The sequence below is a fragment of the Phyllostomus hastatus genome, unplaced genomic scaffold, assembly GCF_019186645.2.
Source record: "Phyllostomus hastatus isolate PE091 unplaced genomic scaffold, TTU_PhHast_1.1 phas_contig_236, whole genome shotgun sequence".
NCBI classification, from domain to species: Eukaryota; Metazoa; Chordata; class Mammalia; order Chiroptera; family Phyllostomidae; genus Phyllostomus; species Phyllostomus hastatus.
This window is the reverse complement of record NW_025333779.1, coordinates 160,019-169,022: the sequence shown is the minus strand read 5'-3', so window position 1 is coordinate 169,022 and position 9,004 is coordinate 160,019.

Genomic DNA, 9,004 nt, shown 5'->3' with positions numbered 1-9,004 from the left:
TCTATTGGCAAGGAGAAAGGGAAACACCCTTATGAAACAGGAGACAGCATAGGGAGAACTCTGAGACTGCAATTCTGTCACTGGCCAGCATTTAGCACGCTGGTGGCCAGGAAACGCCCTTTACCAGTTAGGTAGAATAAATAGTAAACCAAGGCAGGGAGGAGGAAGGAGACAAGTCTCACATGCTAACTCAGCAGTCCTGAGCCTAGTCTGATAATCTTGCCAGGTGTTCCAACATCACAAGAAACACTGTATTAGCAAGAAAGAAGGAAAGTCCTTGAAATTCTATGTAACATTTCCACTCTCTGGGAAAGAAAGCCTTGAAACTGTGCTTTCATCCCAAGGCCTGAATGTGGGAGACAGTTGCTGGTGGCCAAAGAAGGAGCCCATAAAACATCTTTGGTTAACTGCCTACCTCTGGTCACCATCTTTTTTAGGAGGGAGTCCCTGATGCTTATAGAAAGAGCCAATAAATAACTTTTAAAAGTGCCTGAATTTTAATTAACTGCCTCCTGTTATGTATTTGTTTTACAACAGGATAAACAAATGGAGTCTGGAGCAAGATAAGGACTTCAGACTGACAGACCCCCATTCATCCCTAAGTTTGGGTAGTCACATTCCCCCAGGAAAGCTGGCATCACATTTACCCATTAATCAATATGTAACTTTTTTCCATCTATCCCACCAACTATATAAGTCCTGAGAACAAAGGACTCACTCTCTCTCTCTCTCTGGGGCTCAGGGTGCTCTTGGCTCTCCAGCCAGAGGACCTCTGGCCACCCAGCCTCAGGCTGCCCAGAGGCTTGCCACCCTGGTCTTCAGCCTCTCTTTCTTTTCTCACCCTGCTTTGCCCTGAAACTTTCTCTTTCACCCCTTACTCTACCTGGTCCTATTCTCTTCCATGGAAATGGGCCACTAATAAACTGATTACATACTACTAGGTTTGCTGATGTGTTATTCTTTACATGTGTCAGCAAGAAGAACCAGGTCTCTCCCATCAACAATTATAGTCCTCTGAGCAACCACATGCTTGCTTTTGTATTTTTGTTTTTCTAAATCTTATTTCAGTTTTCTATAACTTGAAACTTACTTGGTCATTCTTTTCCTTTGTTTCCAGGAAACACTAGGTATAAATTGGAACAGATCAGAATGACCATGATCTTACATTTTGACCATTAAAATAAATTTTTCTGCAAACCCAAGAGGGTCCTAGAGAAAATCTTTGAAATTTTTACTTAGACTTCCATATTATTTTTAGTTTTAGTCATATGTATATAATCTTGGTTCTCCTCTGCCTAAAACTGGCTTTTCCCCCCCCTGGAAAGAAGCTGGTAGAATTTTGGATTATTTTTGTTTCAATTTCTATTTTCATGTTCTTCAAGATTATTTGGAAATTGTAGTGGAGGAGATATAAAGGAGATAAAAAAGGAAAAAAGAAGAAAGAAGACAACTACAGGCAAAAAATTAAAATAAAAAAAAAAACCCTCAGAGAGCACAGGAAATAGTAAAGGAACAGTAGAAGGAGGAGGAATGAGGTGCTGGCAGTTATTAGCTATAGACACCTTCTTTAGTTCAGAGAGAGTACCTAAAATTTTTTATTATTTTTTAAAGAGAGTTTATCTGTTCTCCTCCTACAAGCTTCCAATTTCCAATTAACATATGTTTGCCATTTAATCAGTTAAATTTTAGAGCTGTCTTTTTAAATTTGCCATGGAAAACTTAATTAGATGTTAAAGGAGATCTTTTCTGGCCATCATAAATGGACACCTACTATATTAAACTCTTTACATTTCACTAAGTATCTTGCAAGTGAAGCCTTTTTATTTGCTGTCTACCTGCCAGCGTAGTAATGAGGGGACTCATTACTACATGTAATGGCAAACAGCCTTGCACGTTTGATTTCTCATATTAATGTATTTTACTTTTCTTTGGATATTTGAAAAGTGTGAGTAAATTTCCAGGGATGCTGCATGGTAGCTTTAAGCGGGCTCCTTATAGGCTTAAAGAGCTGTCACCTCCTCAGTCACATCAAAGTCTCCATTGTGTCTCGGTTTCCCTCCCAGGAGGTAGGTAATCAACCTTTATGTACACATCCTCATATGATCATTTACTGAATTACTTTTGAGTTTTAATTCTCTATGAGGTCTTGCACATTTTAAGAGATTTCCTCAGACACCTGCACAGAGATTCTTAGTCACACAAGAACACCAGAGACTGGCCCTTCAGGGAGGAAGTGTCTCTTGTTTTCAGAGCCAAAGAAGTTCAGTCTCTCATTTCTCCAGCAAAATGTTGTGTTCAGACTCTCAAAGAGCAATTCCAATTGAAAGCCAAACTGAAAAAGCAGCCATCATTTGTTTTTTGTTTTTTGTTTTGTTTTCGTTTTTGTTTTGTCTGAGTTTTCAACTCTTAGTGTAAGCCTGGTTTCTTTCAGCTCTTAACTTTTGGGTTCACATTGAGGACTTTAAAAAATACTCAAAGAAATTTAGGTCTTTTACTTCAAAAGAGGCAGGTCCAGAATTCTGAGAAAAAAACTCCCAGAAGCTCACTTCATACAATTCCAAGAATTAGTGAGCCACAATGGGTCCTCAGCTGATGTCTAGCAAGGTGGTCCTGGTTGGGATTCTCTGGAATCCTGCCACAATGTGCCACGGAAATGTCAAAGTAAGAAATGTTTAAATATGTAGAGCAATTTTAGTGGTTTATTTTCAAAAAAGAAACAAAATCTCAACAAATTGAAAAAATGCTCCAGAGAATGGCAGTTTTGTACCTCATTTTATACATTACAGTCAAAGGAAAAATCATAGGTGTTACATAAAAATTATTGGTGATGGATTAGGGAGTCTGGAGAAAGCAAAACAGATGGAACACCTGGGATTGGATAAAAATAAAAAAGTAGACATAAGCTTTTTACATTGATGGGTACAGCAGAGTTAGCATTAAATCGATATGATAACAATAACAATGAAAATGTTTTTGGTCTCTGCCCTGGTTGCAGACAACACAAAATACTGCCACCAGGTATAGGGTTGTGTTGGTGAAATTAATTTAAGAGCAGAAAACAGATCTATCCACCTCATGTTTAGCAGGCTACATCCTTCTCTTATTGTCAATGTATCTCTTGCAACCTGTTTTCCTGACATGATCCACTTTTCATTCAAAAATGCCATATTGTTTTTCTTTTCCCTATTATTCTTTTTACAATTTTTATTTATATGTTTGTTTGCTTGTTTTTAGACTCTTTCTAAAGAGTAAGGAATGGGGAAAGACAGGGAGAGAAACATTGATTTGAGAGAGAGATATCAACCAGTCCCTCCTGTGTGCATCTTGACAGGGGACCAAACCTGCAACACAGGTGTGTGCCCTGACCTCTAATCAAACCAGGGACATTTTTTGTTCTGTGTGAGAATATTAACCAACTGAGTCTCAGCAGTCAGGTTTCCCTTTATTTTTCAACTAGAGATCTTGACAGTCAGCTGTGGAGGCAAAAGATATTTTTTTTTTCTCTCAACTTTTCCATTTGTCTAGCTATGCCTATAATCAAATTAACAGACAGATTAACAGGAGACAATGTACAACATTTATTATACTAATGAATATTCTGAAGTGAAAAAATGGAGTCCCAAGGAAGTACTGTGTAGTTAAGACTTACATGAACTCCAAAGGTAAAGAAGAAAAAGCATTGTGATTTGAGACTTCCACACACTCACATGCATGCTCACATACACACACAAACACACACACACACACAGAGCTCAAAGCCATGACATGAAGATTCCATAGCAAATGAATAGTAAATAAATATTGGCATAGCATTTCAATATGAATATTCCTCCCTGAGCTGGACCTCCATCTAAACAATTCCTAGGCAGTTAAGAGGGAAATTCTAAGGGGCCTTTCTGAGCCTTCTGTTTCCCAAAAACAAGATCAGAATCAACACCCTAAAGGGCATCCATGGGATGGCAGCTATGCCTCTCTTCATAGCAGAGCCAATGTCTTATGCTGGTTTAACATGTCTAATGCTAACATGTCTAATTGAAAGCTCAATTCTAGTACAGCTAGACATTTATTAAAGTCATTATACACCTAATTTTTTACAAAACAAGTTAAAATACTGACATTGCTTTGTCAATCTAAATGTATCAACTTTTGACTTCTTACTGCAGAAAGTGTAAAAGATATATTTGAACCTGCTAATAAAAATGTTTCATGCTTTAGTGTTCACACCTTCCCTCTCCTGGGGAACTTAATTCCTGAGAAGTAACCCAACATATGTGCTATGATCTTACCCATAGTTGTTCAGGAAGAACTAAAAGCCCTGTGACCCTGGCTCATGTCTCAGACTACTGTTTATGCTATCAGTACTTATTGTTTTTTGCTTTTTACATATCCCTGACTTTAATTAGTATTTGCTGAGTTTGTTGCTGCCTGAAAGACTCCAGCCCCATTTCTATTCTTGAAAAATTATGACCAGGAAGTCTCCCAGAAGGGTGTCTGCTCAGCTTCAATATCATCCAATTACTTTTATGTTCAACTTGATTTAGTTGCAAAAATACATAAAACATGAATGCTCCAGAAGGTACTAATGTGACTTACAAAAACTAATGGGTTCACAAATGTCCTCTGCAGTTGTAGTAACTTTGTGCTATTGTAGTATTTTCTTTGTCAATAAGAAATATTTTGTGTGGGTGTCCAGGAGACCTTTTGATTGTTCATTACTTGTTCAGTTGTAGATTCTGTGAATGTGCAATGAACTCATACTGTAAACCTACTAGGCACTGTCTGGGGCACCAAGCTCATGGCAGAGGATGAAAGAGTCAAATTGGAAATGATTGCTGATGTCTAAATATTTACTTGACAACTAAAATTTAAAAGGCACTTCAGGATGTCCTAAAATGTTTAATCCCAGACAAATTATCTTCTTCAACATCCTCCTACAGAATTTTTCAGAATCTCTTTATATTTTCACCATCCTCATTTTTTCTTACACTCCACATTAAATTCTACAGAAAGTCCTTTGACATAGTACTCCAAACAAATCCAGAAACTGACATATTTTTTGCATGCTCATCCAACCATTCACACCTGTCACCTGAGTGACTGCACTTGTCTTCTCACCAATTTTCCTGCTTGAAACCCAGCAGCCTAACAAATCCTGGTTAATGCATAGGTTAAAAAATAGTAACACTGTCCCTCCCACTTTCTACATTTTTTATTGTTTGATTGAGCTAGTCATCAAAGTAAGAGAAAAAGATTAGAAGAAGGAAATCAAGATTTTAATATATGATCACAGAGAATTGATGTATGCATAAAAATTACCATGACTGTAAAACAACAGTGGATATAGAAAAAATTTTGGAAGAAAGAGAAAAAAAGATAATGGGTTCTTATACTTCAGAAGTTAGAATAATTGTGGGTTTTTAAAAATATTTTATTTATTTCTTTTTAGAGAGAGGGGATGTTACAGGGTGCAGCCAAGAGGGGGGACCCCAAATGGGCATTTGAAATGGGGTCCAGAACTTAAGGTGTCCAGGAGATTTTAAGATGTCTCCATCCCCCCCACCCAGGGTGTGGGTTGGGGGAAGGGACAAATGGAGCAAGGCCATTGAGATCTGTTTTGCATATCAACAGCCTTGCAGCTACCCTCTGGCATGGTCATTTAACATATCTATAGCCTTTGGCTGGTCGCTTAGATATGTTAAATAGCTGTGATCATCTCTGAGCCAGGGGAATGGAAGTAACTTCCCCACCAACACGTGACTGGGGGCAGATTCCCCCCCCCCCCACCAAGCTACAGCACGTGTGGGAGCTCGGAGAAGATTGGCTCCAGGACATGGGGCCACACCTGCCCAGACTCAAGATGGCAGCCCAGTAAAGCTGGAAGGATACGAGTTCCGGCATGTGAAGCCGAGTGTGGGAGGAGTCGGAAATGAGGCTGCAGAGGAAGATTGGCCGCGGGGATTTAAAACCCAGACTTGGAGGCCATTAGGAGAGAGAACCACGCGGCTTTGACGGAGTGGAGACTCCTGCATCCCAGAGAGAACCGTGCTGCTTTAGGAGAGAGAACTACGCGGCTTTGGCAGAGTGGGGACTCTCCCCTTCCCACAGCCCTGAGAGAGAGAACCACGAGGCCTGGACAGAGTGGGGACCCCCACAGCTTTAGAAGGGGGAACCACCACCTGGTTTTAGCAGAGATCCCGGCTACTCAGCGGAGGGTGCCGGGAACCCAGGGAGGTCTCCCAGTCGGATGGAGGACTAACTGGGAAGAACCAGAGGACTGTCTGAGCCATGGACTTCGTTTTCCTTTCCTGAGTTACGGTACTCTGGACTGGGCAAAGGGGGAAGGAAGGAAGGAAGGAGTCTGTCTGTTTGTGGGTGTTTTGGGGGACTTTGGGATTTTTGATAAAGACATTAGGTCACTACTTTAAGTTTGTATAGCATTAAATAAACATTTCCTTTCCTTTTCACGAATCTCTGGCATTGAGAGATGTCTTTCCTCGGGCGGCGGACATAACGGACCCAGGGCCTTCTTTCAATAATAGTATATCGTCCAAGGCCCCCCTTGTTCTCTTCTGTAACAGGGAGAGTGGGAGAGAGTGAGAGAAACATCAATGTGTGTTTAACTCTCATGTGACTTCTCCTGGGGACCTGGCCCACAACCCAGACATGTTCCCTGACTAGGAATTGAACTGGCAGCACTCTGGTTTACAGCACATGCTCAATCCACTGAGATACACCAGCCAGGGCACAATGAGTGTTTTAAAGGTAGTTCAGAAGACCAGATCCTGCATGGCAAGGGAATTTTTTCTGGGCTACTCAAAATCAATGAGACACTGAGGGTACCTAGACAACAGATGATGCCTTTCAGAAGCCCTTTTATTTCCTATAAGTAATCAAATTAGCCTAAAGTGAATACCCTGATTTTTCTGATGCATGAGTCACCAGCCAGCAGTGATCACAGAATGCTGCGGATGGCTCATCGAAACTCGAGAAAAAACATGCACAGAGACAGACCAGTTTCTGTGGATAAGTAGGGACGGAATAGCCACCCCCTCTAATGGGGAGCACCTTGGCCACCCTCTCCCAGAGGGCGCCGCTTCAGACACCCTCCTTGGTGGGAAGAGCACCCTGTTCCCCCTCCAGAGAGGCTTTTTATTGATTTGGTTTGAATAAGAATTCAGGTAAAAGCTCATTACTCATTGCTAGGAAGTAAGGATCAAACAATAGATAACAAGGAAGTCTGAGGGCCTATTATGAGTCAGGATCAAAGACCTGTAAAACTTTGAGGAACAGACTTACTTCTTCCTTGGACCTTTATCATTCAACTGAGAGCATTCTTAACAAAGCTGGTTTCACAGGATTTTACATATTCTTTCTTAGGCCTGATCACCTGGGGAACCCGCCCTTTTCAGCACAGAGCTGCTCCACCCTGTCATTGTTTCAGGCTTAGGTGGAGCAAGGGAACTAAGGCAACCAAGAGACAAGGAGATTTTCTCCCAGATAATGAGGACTTAGGCTATGTCAAAGCCGAGGAGAGAGGGTCCATCAACCCCTTTTGCTGTAGGCCCCAAAGTCCTTTCTTGGGGGCCTCTCATGTGATCGTGCCTGTCTTAGATCCTTCCCCCCTTGAGGAATCTTACCCATCATTGGCTAACCGACCAAGCTTTGAGGTTCAGTTATGAATGAAGCAGCGGAAGCAGCGCTCCTGTCAGGGAGATAAGCTTTTGTCTCCTTGCTGGCTTATGGTCCAAGGCCACTCCCTCAGCCTTAGCCTTGGTGGGGGTTACAGCTTCTGATACCAGGCAGGGCAGTTCCCAACATTTTTCTCCTGAAGAACATTTTCTGTCTGAATCTCATGGCAGGAATGTGGGGAGGTTCATCACTTTTTTCTGAGTGTTGTTTCCTAAAAAACAGCTAAAAATCAATATTCTAAAACCAAAATTTCAGGGTGCCAAAATGTTGGTCTCCTTCAATAAACAGAGATTGCTCACAACTCTCTTTTTCCTTTCAACCTTCCAGTGTCTGCCCAGTTCACTCAGAGCAAAGCCAAGGATCTGGCTGATGGCTTTATTATTTCTGACTTCATGTAATCTCATCTTCTGATCTCTCTGCTCCAATAAGTTCACATCCTGTGTGCTGAGCCAACACATTTTCATTGGACAAAGAAAATCACCCCAAGTATGCCTTACATCATTCTAACATACTGTCATACATTATTGCTGTCACTGTTCTTTGGATTATTGTGTGACTCCCCCTCCAGCATGTCAGGTCTCTCAGGACCCATATTTTGTCTGTTTTACTTATAGTGATTAGAAGAATGTCAGGGAGATGGGGGGCAGAGGTTCAGACATTTTTGGTAAATTAGTAAAAAAAAAAATTATAAATGTAATAGAGGTTAAAAGGTTAAAACATGGAATATTATGACCTTACATAACTGCTATTCTGACCTAGATGCAGTCTAGTTAAAGTTTTTTAAAGAGAAACCTCTAATAAACAATGAGCCCAGGCACACCTAGAGCTCATGAGTGGGCAGGACTGAGAGATGCGGACAGAGGAGACAGAATGTGCAAAGACCAGGAGGTAGTCAAGTTGAGTGAGGAAAGTGAATTTTACTGACTCATTTTGGTGATGAAGTGAGCTAATATGCCTGAGGCACCCAAGGCACAGTCAGTACTAAACAGTGGCCAGTGTTGTCATTATTGTATTCTTCTGGGTACTCATTGTGGGTCTGCCCACATGGAATGAGAAATAATAAAAAAAAACAATAGACTCTTCTCCTGACCACACAAGCAATTCATGACATTGCAGCTGATTGGTTAAAGCTGGACTGATGTCTCCGAAACAGAGAATAAACCACACATAAGTAAAGTTTGCAACATAATAAGTGTTGGCCTGTGTTCACACTACATGTGAATCCATTTCACTCAGAAGTTTCTAAAATACCTTTATGATCTCTTCCTCTGCTCCCCACCCAACCCCCAGAGTTTGCAGGCAATTACTTCTTTTC